The sequence below is a fragment of the Polyergus mexicanus genome, unplaced genomic scaffold (genome assembly GCF_030449975.1).
Source record: "Polyergus mexicanus isolate NDT 795.1 unplaced genomic scaffold, iyPolMexi1.0 SCAF_5, whole genome shotgun sequence".
NCBI lineage: Eukaryota > Metazoa > Arthropoda > Insecta > Hymenoptera > Formicidae > Polyergus > Polyergus mexicanus.
Window position 1 is genome coordinate 1,594,794 of NW_027223325.1, and position 15,869 is coordinate 1,610,662.

Genomic DNA, 15,869 nt, shown 5'->3' on the forward strand with positions numbered 1-15,869 from the left:
TCATAAATTCATAAGACGTACAATATGGATCGATAATGAGCGCGGCTCGCAGAAACGTAAGTTTGCACGCGGTGCATCGGCCAACGATGCGTGAGATTCCGCATGGCGCTGCTCGATGAACGGGCAAAAATAAAAAGGAAAAAAATCGGAAGACGGCTAATTAATAAAGGAGCACGTGCATGCTACGAGCAAGGCAAAGCGGCTCGACTTCGCGCTGCCGCAAATGAAGATTGACACCGCAATCGTCATAATGCAGTCATTATAACTCGGTAGCGCGCCAAAAGGGACGGAAAAAAAAAGCGGGAACGCGCGTACCCTCGATCGAAACGAAACGAACGGAGGGAGGCTTTTTTGTCGGCGTAATTTTGGAGCGCAGCGCCGTGCCGAACCGTGCGCAGAAAAAGGAAAACGAAGTCAGGAAACGAGGAAACTCTTGGCATTGTCGGCCTCAAGTCTGAATCATTGATGATCGCAAGCGGGAGGTCCGATCATCGTCATACACGGTGTTTCATGTAACGCTATTAGATTTGTAATACATGTAAAAATTATTTTTATCGGCACATTAATAATAAAGAAATAATCTTTGATAATTATTTTGAGAAAATTTATGGAAAAACTATTGTCAAATAATTATATTCAATTTCCGTAATTACTATAAAATAATAAAAGCCTCTTAATAAAATTCTCTCATAATATCCATGAGACACCCTATATATAATCTTTTAGTGTGAATGTCCGACAGATGCGGACTGCAGGAATTACGCATCTTACAATGTATGAGTCACTGTGTCTTTATCGCCGCGTGAACGCTATGGAAAATGAGCGACGCATTGTAAGATAGAGAATCGATTTACCTTTGATCGATCGATCCGCTGTGGATGGCTTAAAGCGCCATGCTGTTCGTGAAATAATAAGAAATGGATTTGTGCTTGGATCTCGATTACGCTTATTAATTTTGATATCAATGCAAGCCCTGCAATAATTACTTTGCTTCATAATGCAACTAGACGAATCGCTTCTCAAAATTTTAAATTATTTTGAGAATTATTTATAAAAACATTAGCGCGAGCATTATAATTTTTATTATTTTTATCAAATTGTAAGATAATTGTAACATTATTTTATAATACATAACGTTAAGTAATGAATTGGTTAGATGTAGGTATACCATAATCGGTTTCTCTTACATTTTTATTTCTTAAATGTCATCTGAGATTGCAGATTTGTACGTTATCACGACGAGAGTGTACATTGCTCGGCTCTTATGACTTTGATTAATGTCGTTGATTTCATCGGAGGCTATTTTTGCATTAATTGTTCATATAATATATAATGCTAGAAATGTTACAAGAGTTTTAATAAACGCTCAAGGTTATAGAAGGAATTCTCGCACCTTAAACTATCGCGATATACACTAGAAAATGAGCAATGCAGGAAATGAAATTTATAACGTTTCTCGAAATACGATGACTGCGAATGGATTTGTCGCGCTGTTCGAACAAATCCTTCGAGAGCAAAACGAGAAAACCTTTAGTTTCTGGCTACCAATTAAAATGCGGTTTAGCCTGAAGAAATAAGCGCGATAATTACGCGACGGTATCGCGTGAAATAAATCGCAACGTCATTCGTATCTGCGGCAGTTAATTATGCTAGCGCAGCATGAGAAATACATTCGAAAATAGTGTACATTTTCCGCGCGTAAAAGATCCTCATGCACTCTTCGAAATGTCTTTGCAATTCAATGAGAAATTACGTTTCGCGTTACAATGAAGACAGTCTGTAATTATCTGCAATTTTGCGTCAATGTTTTAGAAACATAATTAAGATATAAATTTTGAAGATGTTTGAAAAGATATTATTCGCTACGTATGTGCGCGAAATGTGGTATTTAAATAAAGTTCTATTGTGCGATTGTGCGATAAGGATTAGAATTAGAAATACATATTTATATTGTATGTTTGCAGTATAATTACATATTACGTTAGTGAAGAGTTTGGCACCTTAATGAGTTTCTCTTGTAAAAAATATAATAATAGAATCCTTTTTTTTTTTTTTTTTTTTAATTTTCTCAACGTCTTTATTCCGTATCATCAATTTGTGATTTTCTTGGGGATAATGATTATATTATACATTTTTACATGTATGTATTATTAACATTGAAAACGGATACATTAACTTTTCTAAATTATTTTCCAGGAATTCTATTAAATATTGTTTTAATATTTGCTATAACAAAATACACGGTCAAATACAGATTTTTCCTTTTAAGTTGCAACCAATATTGTATGATTGTATTATTATGTTGGCGCCATCACTCCAGATCGTAATGGTTTAATTTACATTCGTTCGAGCAGCGAGACGACAGAGTCCTACGAGCTACGACAGGTTTTACGGGAAATGCTAGTCACGTATCTCGGCAGTGACTCGTCAAATAATTGGTCGGCGAGCGGACGCCTCTCATTAAATTGTTACATCTACATTAACAGTGATCAGATCACAATCTATTCATCGATCGTTACCTTTAATGTATTTCCAATTAATAATAGCTCAGCCGATGAAAAAGTTTTCGGACATTAAATTTGGCTAGTTATGAGCTTTACCAAATACATATGTGACGTCAAAAATCATAAATGTCAAAATAGGATATTTATATTAATTGACACGGAGTTTTGTAATGTAAAATGAAATTGTATATGTGAGAAAATTAGCTAATATAATTTTAAATACTACTTTATTCATAAAAAAAATTTATAATTTCAAAAATTATCAATTCTTTTATATCTGATTATTCTATCGTACACCGCGAATGTATTATAATTTCTACCGTAATTGCCGCATAAGACACAGTAGTTTACGGTAATTTTCCTCGTGGAGAATCGAAGGGTCTCGACTCAATCAGAAGCGTTTATCGTCCCATAACGTTTTCGAACTCACCGTTGCACTGACGGCAAGTTTGTAACGTTAAAGACGACGATTTACGCTATCGCGTGGAATAATGCGATCGCGCACGTTTAAATCGGGAATATACATACGCAGCACAGACCAGAGGACGACGGGCTTAGGAGCTTGCTAAATCGATCGGGGTAAATTCCCCGCAGTGTATTGAGTAGTTTATTGCTTTCATGCATTTGCATGCTAAGTAGTCGCGTGCTCACGAGTAATACCAGCGTCCCTGATACCGTACACTCCCGGTAAGAATGGCCTATCTAGCCTTCGGTCTTCGATATTGCGGCCGTGGGACACTTATAAATTGAGATTTTATCGCGGCCTAAGTCGGGGATTACGAACGGACCCGACGCTACGGGGACGTTACGTGCGCCCGCGAGCGTTCTGCGTGTGTGTATTTCACGGATCCTTTTTCGACTTTTTGCGAAAAGGGTGCAACGCGTGTAGACGCCACCTGCCTTAGGAAGGTCGAGTCTTCCTCAGGATCACATGGTGATCCATTGACAAATGGTTGCTGCATTTTGGCCGAATTTAATCGCATTTAGAGTACAACATTTGCAAAAGAATATTATATTAAAATCTGATTTTGCAATTGGATCATTGGTATTCTAGATAATAACGCGGATTAAAAAAAAGTTGCACGCGAGTATATAATATGTAAATATGAAATCACTTATGTGCACGCGTGTTGTTATCATTTATATAACTTGTTAGATTTAAATATAAATTTTGAAATCAGCATATTGTATGTTAAAGAATATAAATCTACTAATAAATCTTTTGAAACACTGTGGGTGTTTAACTCTTTAGTTTTAATCGAATTGGTATCCGTCGATGGGTTAACGCGGGTGACATTCGCGAATCACTGGCGCAGACAAACCGCAAAGAAGAGGGAATCTAATCGACTCGCGTCCGAAACTGTCGAGACCACACTCCGCAAGGATCGCCCCTTAAATTCTCGAAGGGTTGCGTGCGTTTAGACGTCCGATCGCGGCACCGTAATTTCCTGTCGTGCAATCGTTCGTTCCGAATCTTCAATTCGGTTCACGTGGATACCTCGCGTTTGCTGAGTGAACGAGAGCAGAAACTTTCTACATTTCGTAGAAACCGATTGCACCCCGATATTTAAAAAGAAAAAAAAAAGAAGTAGGAGTTTATCTGCGGAAATTATTGTAATTGAGTTTATGCCTTGGTAGAAACGCACGAAAATAATAGATAATAATGACTCGATATATGACTCAATCGTATATAGATTTATTTGTCACCGACGATATGGGAACGAATGGTGTAAATTAAGAGATCATAAGCCGAGATCACTTTTATTTGTAGAAAAGTGGGCATAAATTTAAAGGAATGCTGGGGAGATTATCATTAATTTTTATTCATTTCTCTCACCCGTTATTCCTTCACCCGACAACGACGTCATAAAGTCCGTAGTTGTTATCTCTCAAACATCGGAATCTACTCGAAGTCATGTCATAAACTTAATAGAGGCACCGCCAAATGCGCATCGCAGGGCGAAACTCGATTCCGACCGAAAAGAAGAAGCGAACGAATGAAAGAGCAAGCTTTCTACACGAAATAAAGAAAAGAAAGAGAAGAAACCGTGGAAGAAATCGAAAGTCGTCACGAAAGTAATCGAGATTCGATCGCAAAATTAACTTAAAGACAAAAAGATCTTTTTACGCATTGCTTAATCGTTTTTGTTTAACAAAGTATAATTGTAAATTTATTTATAAAGAAAACTATTATTTAAAAAAATTAACATAAACTATTTTAAATTTCGAATAATGATATGACGTGATTTGTGGTTACATCTTTTGCAATTATTGGATATTTACAGATTTCAAGAACTGCTTTTTTCTTGAGATAAATTTATAAAAATAAAAATTATATATATATATGTTTTTTATTTTTATAAAGAGAGAAAGATAATAATTAAAAAAAAAAAAAGAAATGAAAGAAAACTTACCAGTAAAAAAAAACGAAAAGATCCAAATTACATTATTATGGAATAATAATAGCTTTCTTTGCCTTCAACCGAACATGTATAGTCAACGTTAGTTTTGGATGAAACATTTGACTTTTAAATTGGAGCATTGAAAAACACAGAACGTAAACGAAAATAGCTCGAAAATCACGTACAGAATTTGAGATCACAGTATGTAGTGGATAGGCTATTTACAGAACCATTTTAAGCACTCGTATTTCCAACCTGCATTTTCTAATCGGCAACTACGTAATTACAACATGAATCGCGTTCCAAGGGCTGTGATTTACAGAGCAACATAAAAAAGAGGCAGTATCTAAGAAAAACATCGGAATCGCGCGATGGCGAAGGTGGTAGCCGATATAGCCCGACACTCCGAGCGTCGGAGCTCGGCACGAGGATCTCTCGAGCGACCTGACACGTCTTCCTGGCAGAGCCAGAAATTCCAATTTCCGAATTGGAGGTCGGGGCCAGCCCGGATTAACCCCGCGGCGTAATCGTACCTTTATCAATAGGGGATCGTAATGAGTTCGAAGATAATGGCGCCCTATCAGTCTTCAGCCGAGGAACAATGATGGATGTAGGAGTCGGTGTTTTCGTGCCTTCGCAATGGCAACCCCCGGACGAGTAACGTCGCCCACTGGCGTTCCCTCTTTCCACCTTTCCCCCCTTTCCCCCACCCTCCTTCTTTACTAAGAGCAATCGCCGCTACGTCGACCCACCCTCTATTTCACCTTTCGCATAGTGCTACACAAAGCTGATTGTTTCGTCGACCCATGTAAGTATGCGAGCCATGCTAATAATTTGATCTTAGAACACCGGATGCTCATAAAATTGAGCGAATCTATGTATTGAAATCGATCGGATTTCTAATTGTGATAATAAAATTATTACTATAATAGTTTGAATAATAATAAAATCTAGAATTTGGATTACATATACAAAAGAATTGTTCATTATTATGAAAAATATTTATTCTCATTTCTTTATCTTCTAACGATATGTAAATGTATTTTATTAGAAAATAAAAATGCAATTATATAATACATATATTATTCATGAAAATCAATTATCATCACATCAAATAATAAAAGTTATAAAAAGAAGACTTGTAAAAAATTTAAGAATTTCGAAAAATAATGACATTATAATACTTAAATCCCCGATGATTTTCTACCGATATTTTTACAAACTACAGTATTTATTTTTGCATTGATAAAATTATTACATACAATAAATTTACAGAAAGTATTGTATTATTCAGCGCGATAAATATCCCGACATCCTTTCGTTTTCTATATATAGAATGCTCGAAGTCACGAAAGTTATGACTTTAAAGAAGAAGCCGGAAAAAAAATAGTGTTAGCGCTGATCGCGGCTCGTTCGTGCCGCCGTATTCTCTACTTAACTAAGCTCCTCGCTTTTTTCTGACATGCGATTGTAAACTTGACCGGCGGAACTGGCCGGTCACGCGCAAAAGTCGTTCAACTGACAATGCAAGTGCCACGGCGCTTCCGCAAGAATACTGCAACGCTACGTGTATGCGTCATAAGATTATTTGTCTGCGTTTGTATATTTTCTCATGTTGATTTATATATCTTACCATTTCTACACACGTAATTCAACAGATTTAACACCTTTTCTAGTATATAGTTGCATGATGTAATTTCATATCTTTCGTGATATTGTGTAATAAGTCAAATTAATTTCTAACACATTATGTATTTTAAATAAATTATACAATTTTAAATGTAGTAATATAAAATATTATTATATTATATAGCCGTCCAACAGCGAAGTTGTACTGTGTACAATGTTGCTTCGTAAAATACAAATATACACAAATTGTAAAACACAGTATTCAAAATAATTAATATTATAAAAAGTAGTTATTGAATATTAAAATACAATTTGTTGTCATATTCAATCTTTAAATTATTTTCAATTTTTACATAATTTTAAACAAATATTTAAGAAAACTGATATATACAAATTTTTTACGAAAAGAATCTTTTTTAAATCTCAACTACTATTAAATATTATTAGATATGATAAATAAGAGAATTAAAAATTTTTATATAAATAATAAAACAATTCAAATCTTGAATACAAAACAACGTCGGAAAATATATTTATATATAAAAATATTAATATTTTATGTATTTTAAATATTTTACGATAAAATGTAAAATATTTTATATGCATGTTACATCATAACATAAAAAGGATCATTAACAAAAATAAATGAGCGATTAATTTCATAAAATGTTGCCAAATATTAAAATTAAATAAGTTATAACTTTTTACTCACTCCACGGTTGCTCCGCTGTTACCCGATGCCTTCCTGGGCCTCCTTTTCCTCCCTTAACGATCACTTTTTTGTTGCACTCGTGGCACTCATAAGACACTCGCGAAAAAACATTAATTACGATCGCGCGTAATAATTAGCAAAATATCATGATCGCACTTTGTACGGCATTCCCGACATGGGTATTTACACGCAACGCATGCTTCGTTATCATTTCGATGGAAAATAACGCGAGAACTATCCGTTTGGCGCTCAAAAAAAATCGCATGATTAAATAAACTATAATTATTACGATTAACCACGCTATTACCCTTGCATGATTAATTAATTCCACGATTAACGACTTGCAAACATACCAAAGTAATGACTATTTATCGAAGTAAGCGACTTATTTATTTGTAGTAAAAACAATATATTAATTTTGTAAGCAGCTTTATACACTCTCGTTTTAGAACACCGATTATTTGCGCAATAGATTTCAATTAAATAAATTACATAAAATAGACGTCACCAAGGTATGATATAAACGCTGAATGTTTGCTACGCAATATATAACAAATATCACAATACATGATTAGATAAACATAATCAGATCATATTTAATAATTAAACGCATTGCAACGCTGCTCAATTTGAAATTCGATGTTGTGCTCGATTCATCCTATACCGCGACATTTTATTAATGACCGAAAAATAATCAGCGGCTTTACTCAAATACAAATTGATAAGTCGCGCGAAATATCTGATAAATCACTTTGATACAGTTCCGAATGGTTAAACATGACATTAAATAATTACGCAAGTTAAAAATTGATCAATCGGAATCGTAGAGAATAATCGCGTATCTCTTGGAATTGTGTTTCGAAGACAGCGACGTACGGAGCGGCTCGAACGAATGACAACAAGGCCATTGCGTGAAATGTAAATAATAGCGCGGTATGCGCAGAAGACGAAGGCTGAACGTTGTATATTTTTGTATCCCCACTCTTGTATCCCACTTTTGTATCCCCTCCACTTTTATGAAATATTTAATACTAGTAGATAATCATGTTATTCGCTCAGACAGAAAGGTATGAGTCGCTTCGTATATTATCATATATTATCTTTCGAAATATGTTCGTGAGATGTACACTCTCGATATACACTCTTTTTCTTTAAATGCGATTACTATCTATAATTATTACAATTAATTAATTTTTACGATTGAGAGCTCACAAGAGTGACGGTTATTTATCAAAATAAGTGATTCATCTATTTGAGATAAGAATACATTATACAAAAATATATTAATTTTACGTTATTGATCACGATAATGCTATCTTTATTGCTAATGAGTAATATATGTGTTCTTTTATTTTAGTACGCTAATTGCTTATATGATAAATTTTAATTGAATAAATCTTTAAAAAAACGCATTTTAATAAACTATCGATACACAAATATTAAATTTTTGTTACGCGATTGAAAGAGATATTAGAATATATGATAAATACGATATTTATTAATTTAGCCGCCCAACTCTCAAAGTCGATATATCCTGTATTGCAATATTTCTTTAATAATTGAAAAATGCAAAAATGATATCGATAACTTTACTCAGATATCATGCGATATCACACGAATCGCTAAATTGCACGAAAAATTTGATAAATCACTTTGACATAGTTGCGAATCATGAAACCATGAAATTAATTACGCGTGTTAATCGCTAATTGTAATCGTAAAGAATGATAGCATATTTCTTATAATCGCGTTTCAAAAACGTTTTACGAAAAATAACTCGTACATTCTTGCACGTGTCTCGCCAAGCAAGTAACAATCAAGCCATCGATTGTAAACAATTGCGCGCTTTACGCAAAAGACGAAGGCCAAATATCGTATGATAATTAATATTCGTTGACCTCCTCCTCTCGCTTCCACGTTCATGAAATATTTAATACCAGTACTAAAAAATTATCATATCATTCACGCTTGGCACGACTCGCGCACAAATTACAAAAGATATCGGCAACTTTACGTTTATATTGCTTAAATCAAACAAATTGAATTAATGATTAGTTAAGTCGTAAGCGATTATCTGAGAACATACAAGGATTTCAATATTGCACATATGATACATTTTAAATATTTAAATACATATGTGTGTGTGTGTTAAAAGATAGTCTAGAAGTAAAAAATATACACCAAGCATATAGTATAATAAAATCACTTTTATTTTGAATGTATCCAAAGCTTTCGCTTATGCATATAAGTGTTTATATATAAGATTAAAATTGAGATGTGTGTATATATATATATATATATATATGTGTGTATAAGCTTGAAAATTTCTAACAACTGCCTCTACAGTTTGTGCTGAAAAAAACGCAAGTATTGCAGCACTCTTTACAATTTTCCATATAAAACAATGAAATATTCTTTGAAAAATTTTGTAAAAAAACAATTCTATAGATCTGTTCTGTTAGCGTATATGTGTGTATACTAGTGAAATTTTAATTTGTATTTTAAATTATAATTGATGGCTATATGTAGTCTGATAAATTTCCGTGTTTCTCGCCAATATATATATATATATATATATATATATATATAATGATTTACCGAACGATATAAAATAACCGGGGGGGTCGCCGAGAGAAACGTACGTAGGGCACGTCGCGGAAGGGTGGTCGAAGTTTCAGCAGGGATGAGAAGCGGGCGAGCGATTCGTGAGAAAGGGAGAGGAACGGGCGATTTATTTTATTGAATGTTAAATTTCATGTAGGCACTCAGCTTTAGAGAGCGGCGAGAATTTATCCTTCGGCATTTAATTAATTCACGGGCCGCGATAAATTCTGTGTAATGTATTTGATTAAAGGATAATGCCTCTGGTATTCTCTCTCGCCCGCGTCCTCCGCCCAGGGTCCTCTTTGAGTCGCCCTTCTGCTTTTGCCTATCGCGTTCTCTCTCAGCTGGTTTTCGCCGCTGATATCCTCTCTTTTCCGTACATTATTCCGTTTCCCTCTATCCGTATCATTCTTTATCTTCGCTCGCTCGGTAACTAGTCACACTCCCAAACCCTCGGAAAATCGGCAGTGCATCGCTATCTCATTATCTCGATTGGTCCATCTTCCATTCCCTGGAAAACAACGCGGTTTACGCACGGATCTCTCCGGCCTTGTATCCATTTAATTTTCTCTCTCGCGACATTTCAATTTGCTCTCTTTTATTATTTTTATCTGTCGGCGTAGCGACTTTGCATTGCATCATGAGAGAGAGAGTACTCAAATATAATTAAATATTCGTATATATATATATATATTATTTATCGAATAATGTTGGCCTTCGAGCAAATATTTGTAGAATGGCCATCTCAAAAATTCTTTAAGTTTTTAAATTATTAGACGAAAATTATTAATATTATATAATAAATAATTTTTGCCTAAAATAAATAATTTTTGATATTTACGCAACAAAATGAAATATATCGTTGATCTCAACATTCGAGATGACAACACTTAAACAAACAGAGATGTTTATCGGACTCGTTCGGTGCGTCGACCTTATCGAGAAAATGTAGAAATACCACGGCGCTGTAAAACGGTATCCCTTATGGGTATTTGGGCTCCCGGACTATTCGCAGGAAACGAGTATTGCAATATTTTAGGATGCTCTTAAGAGACTTTGTCCCGGGGAACAATAAATCTGCCTCTATCTCCTCCGGTTTATTCGCCGACCTCTTTCACGCGAGCGAGCGATCCTCGCGCGGACGGGCTGGCTCCTCGATATCGAACCGGCGCGGCGGCGCTTCGTTTACCATTGTGAAAATCGCGACAAAATTTCACGGGATACCCGCTACCCCGGTAGAACGGAAGTCAGCGCTAGTAACTATCGGAATAGAAAGGGAGGGAGAGGGAACAAACGCCACGTTTCCACTCCTGAATGTCGTACGTTCGAGTTAATTAATCCTCTCGGCGCGACACGGTCAGGTACGCTCCAGACGGGTATCTTCCTTTAATATCGATAATGCGAGCACGACCGTTGTCGACTGTAGACGGAGTCGAATGATAGGGGAGAAAAAGGAAACTGAAGTGAGCTAATATTTAATAAATGAACACGTGCGCGTATGCGAAATGCGTATTCATCAATCGCGCGCGCGCGGATGTTCGCTCGGTTATGCTTGTGTTTCGCGAGGAGTAAGAAATTTCTTTCGGTGAAGACCGAAGAAGATTTCGTGTATTAAATATGTAACTATTTTTTACAAATAAAAATCTACACGAATTAACTTAAGCGCGTGTAATTGTATATTATACAGCGTTAAAAAAAGCCACCACATATTTGTCAACAGAAAATTTGCCATACGAACGAAATCAGTTGTATAATATGCCCTGGTCGACGATCGAGTCAACCCGAATATATGTATGCAATTATGCATTTCGGGCACTTATATATACATGTACCTACTTATGTGTACACATGTAAATATACAGAGCGAGCTAGTCCATACCACGTCCGCCGAAACGCATTCGTGCATGTATTCGCGAATACGCGAGCGGGTCCATGATATTTGCCTTAGCTCAATCCACACCCGGCTCCTAATTACTTACAGCCCGGTTTCCATGCTACGACGGATTGCCCGATGTTATACATGTATACGGTATATCGCGGGCACACCGCTACTTTATTATAGACGAAGTGCAGTCTTATACGCGTATGCCAAGAGTGCAATAGTACATTCGAGGATTATATATCGAAAAATAATCATAGGGCATGTGTATTTGCAATTTTGTAGAGAATTTGATGATTCGAATTTTATTTGGTTCGAGCAAAAAAAAATGTATTTTTTATTTAATATATAAATTTTTTGACATGAGGGAGATAAATACAAATTATAGAAATATCTTGAATTATATTATTAAATATGACACAAAACAACCATTATAGTAAAATGAGCGTTACATTTAATTATTAATTATTATTGAAAAAGAGTTAATTTATCTATACGGATATGTCTCAAAAAATTTCTAGCGCGAGTAAAATAAGTCGAGTATATTTTTAAGTCGCAAAGATTGACGAGGAGAATGCATATCGTATACTCTATTCCGAATAGAGAATAACACGGAAGGAGGAAAGGAGTAGCAGGGAACTACCTTATGATTCACATCTCTCCTCCCCGGCAACCAGAACAAGACACAGGGGAGGAGAGGAAAATGTAAGTTCCCAGAGAGAAGGAAATTAGAATTAAATAGTTGATGAATTTTAGGAATGGCAGACTCCGCGCTGGTACACATGTACGTACCTTTAACTAATTGACACGCACGTATAGTCATCTCATGGAAAGCGTTTTCCTCGGGAGTACGCTCACTTATTCCGAATCTACATACGTATATCAAGTCAATTCATGTTTTTTTTTTTTATGAATTTATTGCGCGATAATATATACAATTTATATTTAATATATTTCTTATTCTGGATTTTATTATCACTTATTCTTAAAAGACTTATCGCTATAATAGTTTTCGAAATATTCCTTCTGACTCTCAGGATTCTTTATACTAATTAAAAAATATCGTGATTTCGTTGTCTTATTCCGTTCGTCCTTCCTTCGCGATGAGAAATATACAAGGATACATATACGATGTCATTATTCGTACGATATCTGATTTAAAATGGCACGCGGAAACGAATACGTAGTCAACGGGGGGGTTTGTAATTACCGGTGCCCTTCGATCGCGCCTAATTGGCCCAGGACTTGTTCCTCCCTTCCATCGCAGTAGTTTTCCTTTTTTTTTTCTTTTTCTCTCCTTCGATCTTTTCTTCTTTATGCATTTTTTTCGGCCGCTGTATCCCCGGAGGCCGTGACCCGGGCATCGGATTTTTAATTATCGTCTTCTGCATACAAATAAGCACCATAAATACACGTAGTCATTCCATGTAAATCAATCGTTGGATGCTAAATATAAGCCGATCCGAAGGGATGTAAATCCCATGCGTGAGCATGGTGACAAATTTAGCGGTAGTAGAACTGTGCATTGCTTTCGAGGAAATTTTTTTTTATTTGACGTATTAAAAATGAATTTCGAGTGTGATGGATCATGTTCGAATCGAAAATGAAAAATAATGAGGTACATTTAAGTAAGAAATTTAAATAAGGATATATAATATTTCACGATACGTGTAAAAAATTTGATAAATTATTTCAGATCATGGATAGATTACGCAATGATTACTAAATTATATTTAAATACTATTATATTTAACTAATCGTATGATCATGAAAGAAATGTGTTTAACTACAATTTTAATATTTCAAATGTTATCATGATTGACTCGTCCGAATTCATCAACTTTCAATTACTACCGTTCTCTGCAAAGTGATCTTTTCACCGGCACCTTCGGCATAATCACTTCCCCTAATAGTTTGCTCGAGTTACTCCGAAAACACTCGGCGACGAATTACATGTTTCCCGTCCGACGTTAATAGACAATCCAAATCGCGTTACGACTAGTGCGTGGTTTATTTTCACGTACTTGTGCAAGACTAACATTCGAGGGTGGGTTTACACGGTTCGTTTGTTTGAACAGCCGATCCGCGACGTACGTACACTCATAGCCGTTGCTATTAATAGTCGTAGATGTCGTATACAGTTGCAGTGCATAAACTTTATTCGAGATTAGCTGCGCGCGGCATGCAACGGCGGGACAAGAGACAGTCATAAAGGAGAGAGAAGGAGAGTGGAAAAGAGCGGGGGAGAAGGTCGGCTGGTAGCACCGTCGCTTTTCACCGAGGATGTCGATTTTTCTTATAGGTCACCACACTGTCTCAATATGAACTCTTATCGCGGACTCGTGATTCGTTCTTAATTGCGAGACCGAACATTAACGCCATTTATCCTGAACTATATCATAATCATATGAAAAAACCGTTTACAAGTTTTAACTCTATACATCATAATTATATCTTTGATGATTTGTTTTATATTTGTGGTAAGTGTCTTTTTGGGGTGATCGAGGGTAAACTAGATTTTATCTATCGACATTGCAATTAATTCCGACAAAGCATACATGCTTTTAAATAATATTAAATAACGTTAAAATATGTTTTGTTTGCGGCTTGGATTATCTTATAATCAGTGCATAATTCTTTTTAGATTTTTATTATTGCTTTTTGACAGTAAAACAAACTTGAACTATAAAATATGTTGTTTCAATTCGCTATTTATTTATATATCAATTTATTTCGCCCTTCAAAGTTACGGATCGTTAATTTAAATTTACGCATAACAATCGAGGCTAAAGGCATCCCGCGTATCGCAGCCTAAGTTATCAACTCGACTACGCGCGCAGCTGACTATATAATTCCATTAGCATATCGACTGTAGTTGTGCTCGAAACCCGTGACCTTTAAATTTAAAATCCGCTACCTAATGTTATGCCGAAGGTGAGAAAACACCCTTCGATATTAAAAGTTGCGTGGCTCGGAGATATTACCCCGGGGGTTGCCCCTTTCTTAGCGGTCCTCCTCCCCGTCCCCCCCCCCCCGCGTTCACCCTTCTCGCTTACCAGCGAACGTCGCTACTCAACTTTAACCCCACGTCGCAACGCGTCTCTCCTCGGACTTTATAACCAGGCGGTGGTTGTAACTCAACCGGTTTGCGTACCGATTCGTGTCGGTTGCCTACATTTGCACATTTTACGCGACGTCGAGGTGCGAGGTTATTGCACAGATTTGTCGTGCACGCACTGTCGTACGATAACGCGCGATCGCGGAAGATCGGCGACGGCGCTTTCCTTTTTCTCTTTCTGTGTCGAACCACGCGCTCGTAAAAAATAATTTCGCGAATAGGAATGGTCTGGTTTGCATGCCGCTTCGCTTGCACGATGTTAAGAAGCCTTGTCGAGATATACGTCCGGCTCTCGGCCGATTTTTCTTAGTCACCCTCATTATGCGCACCCCATGAGGTATCCAGCGTGAAAATCGTAGATGTGAATTAATCTTTGTGCACTAAATCTACTTCACTTTTAAACACAGCATATATATCAATATATCTGTATGAATATTATATATATAAAATACATATATAAAAAAGTAATTAAAATATTTCTAAGATAATAAATTCAATAAAACTTGCAATTATAAACATTGCTTTTGACATCAACAACAACTTCACTTATTCTACGATAAGAGAACATTCTTTCGAGCATTTCTCAATCGTGAATAAATGCAAAACAGCCTTCTCATTTTATGCAGCAATGGCATTTTTAATTCTAATCTTTATATTTCTGAAAGCACCTCTGTACATTTTCAAGAGGCGTTATATTGCGCGGTAAATTTTATCAAATACGATCTGCTGAATAGGTTTTTGATTTCGGATCGAGGTCGCGCTCGTAATATCGATTATCGCGATATATTTCATCACATTACTTATAATAGTATCGGGTGTTCGTTACTTGCACGCGTACAGAATATTTCTATAAATTATCGCATAAATGCAGCGATGTTATCCAACGATAATTTTCATGCAAGGAAAAAAACTATTTCTTGATTTGTTTACGCGAACAAATCGCTTCTAGATAAGATAAATTTTTTAATGTAAGATATATTTTATTTTTATAGAAATTTAATTGGAGTTAGATTACAGAACA

General features: G+C 35.8%; 1 protein-coding gene and 1 long non-coding RNA gene across 3 annotated transcripts in view; one reads left to right on the forward strand and one right to left on the reverse strand.

The window, feature by feature from the left end:
- The window catches only part of LOC138933532 (protein odd-skipped-related 2), a 329,776-nt gene that overhangs the window by 305,989 nt on the left and 7,918 nt on the right, over positions 1-15,869 (forward strand). The window lies entirely within an intron of this gene.
- LOC138933533 (uncharacterized) overlaps positions 10,290-15,869 on the reverse strand; it is a 314,831-nt gene continuing 309,251 nt past the window's right edge. For both annotated transcript variants that reach the window (XR_011446979.1, XR_011446980.1), the window contains one exon: positions 10,290-10,362. This is a non-coding gene — a long non-coding RNA (uncharacterized lncRNA). The remainder of the gene's footprint in view (positions 10,363-15,869) is intronic.